At 40.2% G+C, this 13,739-nt stretch overlaps 1 protein-coding gene across 3 annotated transcripts in view; it reads left to right on the top strand.

Moving 5' to 3' along the window:
* Positions 1-13,739, top strand: part of Slc16a7 (solute carrier family 16 member 7) — a 163,260-nt gene that overhangs the window by 57,783 nt on the left and 91,738 nt on the right. Inside the window, exon 1 of one of the 3 annotated variants that reach the window (XM_050163875.1) lies at positions 55-198. The exons of 1 other annotated variant lie outside the window; for it this stretch is intronic. The gene's annotated coding sequence lies outside the window, so the exon portion shown is untranslated. Of the gene's footprint in view, positions 1-54; positions 199-13,739 lie in introns of those variants that run through there. One more of the 3 variants, XM_050163877.1, reaches the window with a different exon arrangement.

Consider the following 13,739-nt stretch of genomic DNA (forward strand, 5'->3'; position numbering starts at 1 on the left):
GCCATAGCAAGTTCTCCAGAAAGAGAGGGAGCTACCTTTCCCCTATTTGAGAAGAGAGACAGAAGGGAAAGCAGAGAACTGGCCTCTGGAGAGCTGTGTGCAAGTTTGCTCCTGGCTAAAAGTTAATCATCAATCGCCTGTATTTTCAGCTCTGAGTCCCCAACAAGCGGCTAATGCAGCTTTTCTCTCTCTCTCCAGGTAACTTTAAATTTTTACAAACTGTGCTTGTGTTGGCTCTGGTAGATTATAGGCATGGCTCCTTTTTATTCTTTTGATTTGATTTCATGTTTTAAGTTTATTGAAAGACAAATTAAAGCTCATAAATGTTGCCTCGTGGAAAAGTATTTGAGTTCTGAAGTGGACCGAGCTGAGGCTAATGAGAGATTGTGTGCTTGGAGTAGCAAAGAGAATTTTTAAATGTTCTATAAAAGTTACTATTGTGGTTCTTAGCCCTCCTGGCTAAATATGAATTAGCCATAATTATTTAAAAGAAAACCTCACATTATGTAGCCTGCCAAGTTTTGGTTTGGAGGAAAGATTTTAAATCATTGGTACTGAATTTTGGAAAATAAGAGTGATTCTTTATTCACTAAAATGTTATTTGTATCTTATATTATCTTACAATTAAGTGCCTTTTTTTTCTTCTTATATAAGTCATTATGCCTCATAAATATGTGCACTTGACTAAAAGATAGTAAAGTAAAAGGCGCGAGTTTGGGTATGTAGGTTAGTTTGGCTGCTTGAGTGGAAAGAGGAGGTGGTCCCACAACTCTAGGTCGTGCGGAACTCCTGCATAGTATCGAGACTACAGACCTCTGCTCATTGCATTTCTAGGCTCATAGCTCGCTGCTGAAGGTGACGCTGCCTACCCTGCACAGCTTCAGAATGACTAATTCTGCATTAAGTGTTCTTCACTAAGGGCGCATTGTTACACCCTAGGAGCATAAGTTAGACAAATTTATAGCAAGTTTTTGTTACTAAAGTGTCTGCCTACTGGTATCTTCTTTATTCAACAAAGGCTCAAGGCCAAGAGAACTTGTGTTGGTTGGATTTAGACTCAAACCGAATGAGCTCTGTATAGCATCAGCAGCTAGATGGTTCTGTGATGCAGCTGAAATTAAATGTCAGGAAATGACTGATGATCTTTGGAGTCGAAATTGGGAGATGGTTGGAACAAAGATGAACATTCATTTTATACAAGTGTCCAGAGAGGGGGCATGACAGCGTTATGGACAATACTGGAACTCGAACAAAGCATCTATTCATGGGCGATAGGTAGGGTTGGTGGTTTATTAACCTGCACTCATGCCGGTTTTGAAAGGGAAATCATATTTTATTCCCTAACCAGTTTCCGTGTTAGATCAGAGCTGGCAAAGCCTTCCCAGTTGAAGAGCAGGGGGCAGTGGTATTTTCCGGTTCACCTTTGGCATTGGAACTGTGTTTGTCTGCTTGACTTGTAAAACTGGATCGTGTGTATTTGCTCAGGTTTGTTTAAGTTCTCCATACAAAATGAGCTTCTCAAAGTTTAAAATAAGAATATCAACAGTCACTTTGATGCCCTCAAAAGCAATGTTGAGGAGGTCTGCAATTTATAAGTTCTTAGAAATCTGAAGATTCCTTAACTAAGGAAATTTAAGAGACTATTAGATCAAAGGATACAGTAATATATGAATATTTACATAAAGCTTGTCATGATCCACATATAATCTGAAGAAAGAGTCATTGTTTGTCATGATGCTCTAAGCTATTTTAAATTCTAAGGAGTAAGACTGTGTGTGTGTGTTTGTGTGTGTCAGTGTCTGTGTGTCAGCCTCTCTCTCTCTCTCTCTTCTCTCTCTCTCTCTCTCTCTCTCTCTCTCTCTCTCTCTCTCTCTCTCTCTCTGTGTGTGTGTGTGTGTGTGTGTGTGTGTGTGGTATAGAATGTTTGCAGCATGCTTGGGAATGCTCTGGCATATGTTCATGTGTTTTGAGGCAAGCACAGGTTTTTAAAGCATTTTCTCCCATGATCTCCACCATCCTTAGTGTCCTGAGACAGTCTCTCACTGGACCGGAAGTTCACTATTTTGACTAGACTGGCTGGATTCCTCGTGGAATCCTCCTGTCTCTAACTTTCAATGCCAAGGTTACAGACACACAGCCATACCGGTTTTAAACATGAATGTTTAAAATGTTGGGGATTCCATTTCTGGTCTTCATGTTTGCAGACCAAGCCTTCTTACCCAGTGACACTGGGGGCTACTGAGTACGAGTCTCAGCACTCCTTCAGGGTTCAAACAGGACTGACACAACAAGAGAAAATTTGCTTGGGAATGGAATTTGAGGGGTAAAACAAACTAACTGACCTGGGCACGTTTTTTCTGCGTGCTTTTTTTTTTTCTTTGGGGGAAGATGGGCAGTAGGGCATAAGGCCCAAGGGTACAGGGAAAACATAAGGGTAAAGGGTCAAAAGGGGTGATCTCCACAATGCTTTCAGATTGCATAGGTGTATAGACAAGTTAACAACCCCATAGGTGCTAACAATAATATCAAGCATGCATTTCTATAGAGTCACAAGAAACCAGTGAATCTGGTAAAGAGGCAAGTTAGTCTCAGAGGCAGCATGGCTGTGATGTTCTCCTACAGCTGGGAACACAGCCTTGGTAGCCATACTAACATGCGGTCTTGATTGCTTTAACATCTAGCTGCTTAAGTTAATAGGAATCTCTTTTGGGGGCCTTGGTTTTGACTCCAGCAGGGTGACCAGGGGAGAATTTTTCTCTCTGAGGCTAGTTTTAGCAACTCAGGGCTTTCTTCTGAATTAATTGTTAATTTTCTGGGCTATGTTCCTATGTTAGGTGAAACCAAGTTGAAGGGTAAATACAGAATATTGACAGTTTGCTAAGTCAGAGCAGACCAGTAGATCACACCTTCCTGAGTCTGCTGTTAGAGCAGACATACCACTTCCTGTATGAAAGTTTGTGGGGGACAATTTTTATGTAGATTTTTTTTTCCTGTGAGAACAAAGGCTTGACAGAATCCTTTTCACACTTTGGCTTTATGGTATCTGGTTGCCCTACAGGAAAAGTCAGGTTTATACAGGGCTACAACACTAAAGAAGGGAGAAATGCTATGATTTCACAAGATTTTTAGAGAATTGACAGTGACTTATCCAAAGGACAGATGTCCCTGTAGCTCTACAAAAATGGGTTGCTCCAAGTGGGCTGTCTGTATAGACTTCCCGTGAATAGTCCAATACATCTGTCGTCTTTCCATTTACTGTGTAGTACTTGTGAGCTCACCACACATCGGCACATGTCCCCAGCATGAAGTTAGGTCTCTGAGCTTGGTTTACTTACATTTCTTGTTAAAGCTGCAGAATACTCTTCAATTAGCACCTAACAATCGGTGTCTACTCTGAAGTCCTGGGCCTTTTCGTGTTTACTGCTCAGTGTCCTATCGCAAGTTTACAAATCACGTTGCTTATCAAAAAGCTTATCTCTGTTTCTCTAGCCCATTATTAGACTTGGATAAACTGAACTATGCAATGTTCAAGTTTGTCAAGGTTCTCATAGACATTAAATAACACAGAAACACGTAAGATTTCAGATTCTCTTTTAACCGCCCCCCTAAAAAAAACAAAACAGAAAAGCAACTGGGGATCAATGCCAAGAAGGATGCTGGAGTTGAAAAAACCTGGCTTAACATCCACCGGACTTTTAAATGATGGATTAATCACATGACCTGTGAGAAATCCCCCACCCCATTATATGAGCTATAAGTGGGCCTGTAGCAGTCGTCAGGCATGTCCAGGCCAGTTCACATGATCCTGGTATGTGAAGCATCCTTCCTCACATTCTTAGGTCTGCCCGGACACTGCTGCACTAGGTGGGTGGCTTAGACCAACTGAAAACTCTTCTCATTCCATTTAGGATGCTGAAAGTGTGAAGTAAGGTATAGGCTGGACTGCATCTCCTTGTATCCTCCAGTTCTTGCCAGCAGACTTGGGAACTGGCCCACTTCTTTTAAGCAGGTATCTCCGCAGCTGCCTTGTGCTAGAATTTACATCTACAATACCCAGCTGACTTCCCTGTGTGTTAAACACTTGTTTCTTGCTTGACTTTTTGGGAGGTGATGGAAACTTTTGGAGGTATGGGTTTGGGGGTGTTTGGTTATAGTAGATGTTCCCTTAAGGAGATAGTGAGATTATCAGTCCTCTGCTCTTCCTGACTTTACCTCCCCAGACAGGAAGTGAATCATTTTGTTCTCTTGTACACAATGTATTCCCACAAGCCCAAGGAGAGAATCATGGTCTACATTCTCTAAAGCTGTCAGACAAAATCTGTTTCCTGACTTTGTAAGTTGGTTATTGGGTTGTTTTTGACATAGAAAATTTACTAGCATACTTTGTTTCTAAATAATGAAACACTACAAAGAAATAGGAGTTAAAGCTGATTTTCAAGAATGTAATATAATTAAGGGATTCCCTGATCTTGATCCTACCCACCCCCAGATAAATTCATCAAATATTAGTGTCTTTAAGACCAGCCCTTCTAACATCAACTCATAGTCTACATCCTATCAAAATTAAATGGAGAGACACAGAGTAGAACCTATGTTCTAGGATAAAATTCTTCTCCCCCTGTGGACGTCTGAAGCTTTGGTATCCAGTGTCATTAATTCTAGGACTAAAATAGGGAGAGAGGAAGAACTCTTCATTCCAAGAAAAAAAAATAGCTAAACAAGCTCACAGCCGAGTAGAGCAAATTCCAGTAGTATGTGCAGGCCTGGCAACCCTGTCTTCTGAGCCTGCCACAGGCGACGTGAGCCCTAGCCCAGGGTCCCAGCCCAGGGTCCCATTCCATGGTCTCAGCCCAGGGTCCCAGCCCAGGGTCTTAGTCCAGGGTCCCAGCCCAAGGTCTCAGCCTTGCTCAGTCCTGCACCTCAGCTCCATGCACCATCAGTCCTGTTTCTTCCATCCTTGAATTCATCTCTGCCCCCTCATTCCCGGGTATAGTTCATCTCTCTAAAACAAGAAGACACTGTCCTCTGCAAGTACAGCCATAGTTCTGCCCTCAGATTTCTTCTTTTAGTTTTCTGTTTGTTTGTCCTTTTGCTTTTGTTGCTTTCATGACAGGCTGGCAATGCTTCTGATGTTGGAAGAATTTCAAACATCTGTCACCCATGTGTGCAATTCAAGGGATGCCAGGTCCTCAGACAAGAGGGTGCTTTGCGCGTCTTTTTTATATTCTCTTCTGTCTGTTTTGAATTTTTAAAATTTGCACATTTCCTTGAATGTTTTATTTCATTCTCATATATTTTATTCTTTGAGAATTTTGAAAATACATCTGCTGTCTTTTAAATTTTTGAGGTTACAATATAATATAATTTCATCATTTTCTCTTGTCTGTGAACTTTCCCATATATCCCTCCTTGCTCTTTTTCAAATTCATGGTTTCTTTATTATTATTTTTTGTAGTTGTTTCATACTGTACATGTGTATGTATTCCTAAATACACTAACACAGCCTGCTCAGTCTGTATAATGTTACTTGTATGTAAGTTTTCAGGGCTGACCATTTGGTATTGGATAACCAGTTGGTGCGCTCTTCCCCAGGGAAGCCTAAATCTTCACTCTCCGCATTCTTAGCTGCCTGAAGTTCTCTGTCTTGGTTTGAGGCCTCTTGAGCTTTCCCTCTGTACATATTATCATCTCTCTTGGTGTCATCTTTGTTGAGCTCATCCCTAGGAAGTCATGTTGGCGGGAATGTTCCCATGTCACTTCTGACATTCTAGGAGCCAAGCTCTCACAGTAAACTCTTCTGCTCCTATTCTGCAGTCTCCTCTGGGCCTTAGGGACAGGAGCCGGGCTGCTGATATATCACTTGGAACTGGATTCTCCAACTTTTCATTTTAGTTGGTTGTAGTTTTTGGTAATGGACTCCTTCTGTCTCAAAGACAGTTAACTTGGTGACTGATGAGGATCGCTCTGTGGGTATATCTAATGTAGCTAGGGCTTATGCTGGTTATTAATGTGGCTATTGTAGGTTCTTCTTTGGAATTTATGACTTCACCAATCCCAGGGAGTTGGCCAGGTTTCCAGAACCAGGAATAAATTTCTTCTTGTTGAAGAGCTCTGGAGTCAATTGAGAACTATTGGTTACCACCAAGGCATGTGTGCCGGTTACTGGATCATGCTAGCTGTTATGGTTCCTGTGTGTCATATCTGAGTAGGACTGTCCATTATTTCACCTTCCTTGGAATCTTTCATGGTGACTTCTGGTACCACAAACACGAGTCCCCAGGAAAAAAGCTGTCAGGTCAGTTCCAGTTCAGTAGCCTTTGGGCTCTTTATCTAAATACATGATGTCTTCAGCATTAAGGATTTGTCTTACACCTTTGGAGGGCAGTCAAGGGCAATAGGAATCACGTGTAATGTTTTTGGAAAGTCTTAAACTCCAGTGACCAACAACTCAAAAGAGGGCATCTCATGCCTGGTGTTTTGGCTACAAACATATACAACTCCCAGTGGACTTGGGGAATTAAATTTACGTCTTCCAACTTACAGGGCAACTGCTGACTGAGCTACCCTCTCAGCTCTAATTATTTGTTACTTTTATTTTTTTTTAATTTAAATACGAATTAAAGGCATTAGTGAATTTCAGTGTATTTGCCCATCCTGTGTCCACGTCCCTCCTACTCCACATGTATCTAACTCTTGGTAACCATGACGCTACTCTCAGGTTCACAGATTTAGCTTGCAAAGGCAAGTGGGCGTGCAAGGCATATGTGCTTTCCTTGGCTATCTCACTTAGCTTAAAGGAAAAGGCAGTCTCTTGGTTCTCTGTGACCTGACTAACTAATATTGTAAATACGCTGCAGTAGCATTGACATGCAGGTGCGCCTTTGTTATACTGAGTTCATTTCCCTTAGCTGCAAACTATCAAGTAGGATGGGTCGGTCCTATACCTTTGCTTTTGGGAGGCGCTTCCATCCTCTTCTCTAACGTGGGGGGATTGTTTGTTTAACATTGCCAGGAGACTCTCCTCCACTCTTCCTTATTCACTAATTTTAGATGTTACATAATAGCTATTCTAAGCTGGTAAGAGAGTAACTCAGCACGGTTTTGCCTAGATTCTGCTACTGACTCCTGATGCTTCAGCTCATCCATTTAATTCCTGTGTATTCCGCCGTATGAGTATGTGGACCTTTGTCAAAACCCCCATGAAGTGCTTCTGTTCTTTCATAGCGTGTATGTTGTGCCCGAAGCAGATCTTCAGTACAAATGTGCACATCTGGAGGGAAGTGAGTGGCTGTAGAATATTCAAAGTTTTGAGTTATAATGTCTTTTTAAAAAAATCTTAAGAGAGAGGTTGCATGTGCTAGATCTTGTACTAGGTTAGCGCTGTGGAAATTGAGACATCATTCTGTTTTTCATGTACACATCCTCTTGGCTATACTTTCTTTTTTTTCTTTTAATTGTCCTGTGTGTTTGTGACCAAAGACTTATTTTCTTCCTTGAGGAGGACCTGAGAGCATGGAAGCAAGGTCAGGTGGGCGCTGGGCTAGTATCACTAGCAGTCTTAACAATCGTCCATCTTTCTTGGAGCATTTAACTCCCTCCTGCTGTTTGGGCATGAGCTTCTCTGATGGCTTCCAGGCTCCAGCAGCTCATGGTTTCACAACACTGCATACATTCTGTGTTGGGGCAGAAGAAATTTCCACTTGTACTTGATTTGGTTCTCTGTGTTCAGCTTTTATATTGTTTACAGCAGAGGAGTTACCACCAAATGTAAATTTATAGACTTTCATGATGTGGTGACTGATTTTGACTGAATCTGCACCACAGTTTTTTGTGTTTCTACTGGATATAGCAGATTTGATTTCTAACTGTGTGGTCTGACAAAATGATATCCTTTTATAAAAGCCAAAGAACTATATTTGTATTTTTTTCTAGATGGAAGAATATGTCACATCTCTACAAAGATGATTCTGCTTGCGTGTTTTGTGACAACCCTAGAATTTGAATTCAGCTAGCCTTTTGGATTGATTCAGTTATTTGAACAAAAGCTTTAATGAAGTCACAGAGCTCTCTATCATAAAACATAAATGGCTTGATCTGACTTGAGATATTTTACAGGCAGAACTTTCTCCTCTTTATCACCTTTGTCATTAAACTTACAAGGCTCTTAGAAGATTCAGGATGTGGAGCAGCGTAAGAGAGCATCAGGATGGCTTCACCAGTTAACGTTCCCACATACAATGAAGTCAATGTGTTGGGCAGAATTTTCAGCATTTTACTTCTGAGTGTAGAAGGACATTTGCCAAAACTGGTGAGTTTGTACTGGCAAAAAGAATATAGAGCTGTTTCTGACTAGTAGTTTTGGTTATTTCTTGAGGTTTGTTCAACAGCACACTATGATACGTGGCATCAATATATATAGAATAAATGCCGGATCTGGGAATTTCAGCATACCGAGCACAGTTCAGTACTATGTCATTGATGCAGTACTTTATTTATAGACCATGCATACTGTAGATTTTGTCACTGACATAAACCAGTTAGAGTAGGAGAGATTTCTCTTTACTCATATCTATGGAATTTTCAGTCCATGGTTTCTTGGTACCATAACTTTCACTTCAGTCAAGACAGAAAATTATGGCAGGAAGCATTTTAGAGAAAACTCCACTGTTTCAGGGAAGCAGAAAGTGGGGAGGGATAGTCAGGGAAGGTGGGCAGAAGGAGAGGGAGAGGGGCAGAGAGAAAGAAAATGGTTGGCTTCCAGTACTTGTAAAGATGTCCGCAGTAAGTTTACCTTCCACAAGGCTGTACCCCCTATAGCCCCACCACCTTCCCCTTAGCCTCCTGACCTGGAAACCAAGCTTTCCATGTATGAATTACTGGGGAACTCAAGGTCTACAGCATAACACTAGAGATTATAATTTCTCTCACTTGTAACTCAGTATATTTAGTTTTCTTTAGCAATAACCAAGTTGCATCACTATTTAATTCATTGTTTCATCTTTAGTATATTATAAAAACCATAGACACATTGAATACCTTTCTCATAAAAGCCAAGATAAAGATAATGGAAAATCACAAAGCTTATTTCATACACACCCAATAGAATATTGGATAGCTTTTATAAAAATGAAGCTATGTGCACTTTCTGTGTCAGTCTCCTCAAGTGACTAAAACCCTGCTGGACCTGGTAGTAATATTTGTTGGGCACCACTAGTGACCAACTGGAAGCGGGAGGAACTGTATCCATGAATAACATCACTTCTCTTGCAAGGACCTTAGGAAATATTCCTGTTGGGTATTTTTTCCTCTCATCTTGTCATAGTAGTAAGTCATTTCATCATTTAAGATTAACCTGAACGGTAATCATAACCCACACTCAGCTAAGTAGTTATATTGCTCTCAACTGGACTTATTTATAGTGTACTCTATACACTGCTCTATACAGGTCTTATATAGTATATTATATACACTGCTCTATACAGGTCTTATATAGTGTATTATATACACTACTCTCTACAGGTCTTATTATAGTGTGCTCTATACACTACTCTATACAGGTCTTATATAGTGTATTATATACACTACCCTATACAGGTCTTATTATAGTGTACTCTATACCCTGCTCTATGCAGGTCTTATTATAGTGTATGCTATACACTACTCTATACAGGTCTTATATAGTGTATTATATACACTACTCTATACAGGTCTTATATAGTGTATTATATACACTGCTCTATACAGGTCTTATTATAGTGTGCTTTATATACTATTCTATACAGGTCTTATTATAGTGTATACTATACACTGCTCTATACAGGTCTTATTATAGTGTATTATATACACTACTCTATACAGGTCTTATTATAGTGTATTATATACACTGCTCTATGCAGGTCTTATTATAGTGTACACTATACACTACCCTAAACAGGTCTTATTGTAGACCAGCTTACTCAACCAGTTTAATGGGAGAATTATGCCTCATATCACTTTTCTTAGACCATAAAACACTCACCTTGAATACTGAGCTAACTTTTCTCCTGCGTACTGAAGTATGAAATATTCATGTAACATTACAGAACTAAGAAAGAAGCCACTAAAGCCATTTCCTAGTTCTGATAGTTCAGTCAGCTCAAGCGGAGATAAGCTACTAGTAAGACTGATATGATAGCACGTTTTTGCTTTTCTGTTGTTCTCTCCCGAGCAACTGTACACGTAGTGAAGACACAGCTCTGCCCATGACTGTGAGTTTAGAACTACCAACCCCACTCCTTCTAAGAGGGCCTGCTTTAATAAGTCTTGTGAATGCAATCATAGAATCGAGGCTTTTCTTTTGTGGCAGATGTTTAGTAAAAGGACTCTTCAAGGTGACTGATCGCTCATATCACCATGCATGGCTCACAAGGAGCTCAGATTATGTTTGTACTCACATGGTGCACAAGGAGCTCAGATTATGCATATGCTAATGTTGACATTTGAGTGGTGCAGGCAGCTAGTGGAACAGCAACCACTCAGAACTGTGTTGATACTCAGTGTCAGTTCCCCAAGATTATCTCCACTGCTGATAGGTCTGCTTAGGTGAAGGTAAAGTCACATGTTTTAGTATCGTTCACTATAGTAAACACAGGCTAGCAGAAGGAGAATGGCAGAAATAAAGCAAGGGAACTGTGTTCCTGTTACTAAACCATCAGAACTTAGACAAGGAATCCAATCAGTTAGGATCTGGAGTAGAATTCAGAAACCCACAGAGGGATCAGGTTTGAAAGACAGTGATACAGCTGCCGGACATCCTAAACCACACTTGCACATGATAGGACAAAAAAGAACTCAAGCCCACGAGAGGGCTGGGAAGGTCTAGAAATAGCAAGCTATAATCTTCTCAGAGAGTGGTAATGCTGGTCTTTTCAGGATTTCTTGCGCATACCTTAACATGTCTGGGTCATCAAGGATGGTCGTGGGACAGTCTCATATCCTTCATCATCCAGTAGGTGAACTGAGAGGCCTTGGAGGTGGTGCTGACAAGGGTCAGAAGATAAATACCTTTGAGACCTGGTTAGTGAAAATAGGCTCATCCCCTCGAATCCTCAGATTTCTGGTTGATTCATGCCTACTACTGACTCATTCATTGGCTACAGAATGATGGGTGGAATATTGAAATATTCATGTTCTCAAATTTGTGTTGACATTTATCATGCCGTAAATGGTGGTATTTGGAGATCGAGCTGTTGGGAGGTAATTACATCATGAAGGAAGACTCTGGTCTGGTTAGCACTCTCACAAGGACTCTTGAGGTCTTGATCCCCATTAGTCCTTTCTTGAGCTAGGGAAAACAGATGATCACACAGGGAGACATCCTTCACTAGAGCCCTTTCACACTGAACACCTGACCTGGGCTTCCAGCTACTGGATCTGGGAGAAAATCAGTTTGCAAGAAATCAATTTGCATTGCTGAAGTCATGCAGTCGGTTGAGCTATGTTACCACAGCTTCAGTAAGCTAATAAAAGAAATCACATGGCCAAACTCCAGAGTAAATATAAAAGCAAACGAAGCTATTTCAAGAGGCAGATGTAAGAGAGAGAAATGCGTGGCCTGTTTTCCAATCAGCCATAATTGCACCATAGTCTGAATAAGCAGGATACATGATGCAATGGCATTTGAGTAGGCCTTCTAAAGTAACAAATGAGACTTTAGTTGACACAAACTGAGTAGTGAAATTTAACCCTATGCAAAATATATAACCTGGGGTCAGGAGTTCTGAGATTGTCATCGGTTCTTTCCAACTCTCACACTTACTAAATGCATCCTAAGACTATTATACGCTTTATGAAATTTGCATCCTGAATCATATTTCCTACTGCATATATACATAAAATCAAATCACAATGCAAGGTAAATATTCATTAAATCAGTATCCCCATATACTGTTCAAAACCTATGATTTCTATTATTTCATTGCCGATTGACCTTCAGGCAAATTGTCAAGAAATTTATGAAGGCAGTGGCATGAATATGTGTACCCAAGTGTCTCTTGGGCAAACGATGGCTCACGGCGTTTATGTTCCTGAAATGATTAAGCCTCAAACCCCAAGCTGACAGCGGAGGCACTGTGCAGATGGATGGTCTCAGTGACTAAGGACTGACAGTTTGCTTCTGATTTATTACGCTTCTGGGTAAAAACAATTTGCTTCATTTTAAAAGCATTTTACTATGCTCTTTCAGTAATTGAATGAAAAACTTAAATTTCTTTTTTATTGAGCACATGTGCAATTTGAATAAACTAATGTTTTTAAATTAGGTTTCTTTTATAAAAAAAAGCAGTTTCGGTTTTGTAGTATAGTGACATGATTTTCTTTCTCTCCTCTTTTAAAAAAAGTGTCAGTTAACTCCTGTTTTTTTATTATTAACAGTAGACTATTACTCATATTAAGACTTAGTAGTTATCAGAGTTTTGTTAATTTATCCAAGTCCACTAATGTACTTTAAGACAATTGTGGGCAATCAGACACAACCCTTACTGACTGAAATTGTCATTTCTGCAGAGTGAAAACATTAGAAATCACTTCTTTTTTCTCCTTGAGAATACTTTGGGTTAGAATAATATTTCAAATTTAAGAAATAAAACATGGCACATTAATTTATTATTGTGTTCTTCCCTCTCCTGCCCCTCTCCTTTTCTTCCTCTACCCCTCTCCCCCTTCCTCTCTTCCTTCCTGTCTTTCTTTCTTATCATTGTTCTCTTTAGAGCAGGTCATATGTAGCCAAGACTGGCCCTGAACTTACTGTGTGCTCAAGGGTGTTCTTGAACTCTGGCTTTTATGCTTCCACTCCCAAGTGTTGAGGTTTCTGGTGTTTCCTGTCATGGCCAGTTTACATGGTGTAGGAGGAGATCAAAACTAGGGCATTATGCAAAGGACTATATACACTCTTACACACACACACACACACACACATATAATTTCCCTCATGACTAAAGTATTAAATAAAGAATTGTGATTGTGTTAATCTTTTGAACTTGCAGTGGAATTTCAGATGATCTAAAGAAATTCTGCTTTTTTTATTTTTCATTAACTACAGCATAACTTCTAATAAATGCCTAAATGTAGAAATTTCATGGAAGTTGATAGGTCCAACAGATTATTATTCTACATACCAGGGAAACTGTTGGAAATTCTAACACCAATGCTGGAAATAGTGAGGAAACAGCATAGATTCGGGAGGATGATTTTTAAGTATTTAAATGCTCATTATTAAGTCAGTGTTATTTTCAAAAGTTGCTACTAACTGGAACTCATTCTAAGTTAAGTGTGTCATCTTCTACATACCTCATAATGAAAGAGTTCCCTGAGACCCTAACTTCAAATGACTATCAATCGCTTAGCCCTCTCTTTCCCACTCTGCTTTGCTATCCATTTCCCAAGGGTAGGGATGACTCGAATTCCTTAAGGGCACCCAGATCTGCCCTCCTTCTGCTTTCCCAAAGAATATGGCCATGGCTTGTCTTTTCAGGGACCCTCAGTGAGAGATGCAAAGACTCTACCACTGAGCAACTGCCTAGAGTGTGACCGCAGGAGAGTCTAAGCAGATGGTTGTCATAGCCTCTGTCCCCAACCAATTTGCCTCATCCTTGAGTTATTTTCTAAGATGTGGGCTACCTCAATTTTGTCCTTACTACTAAAATAAAGATCAGAATACAGTTTCTAAGGCTTTAGGGTGAGTGGATTGCTCCTTTCCACTG

Source organism: Alexandromys fortis, unplaced genomic scaffold (assembly GCF_014885135.2).
Source record: "Alexandromys fortis isolate MF-2015 unplaced genomic scaffold, M_Fortis_MF-2015_v1.1 scaffold_125, whole genome shotgun sequence".
Classification (NCBI taxonomy): Eukaryota; Metazoa; Chordata; class Mammalia; order Rodentia; family Cricetidae; genus Alexandromys; species Alexandromys fortis.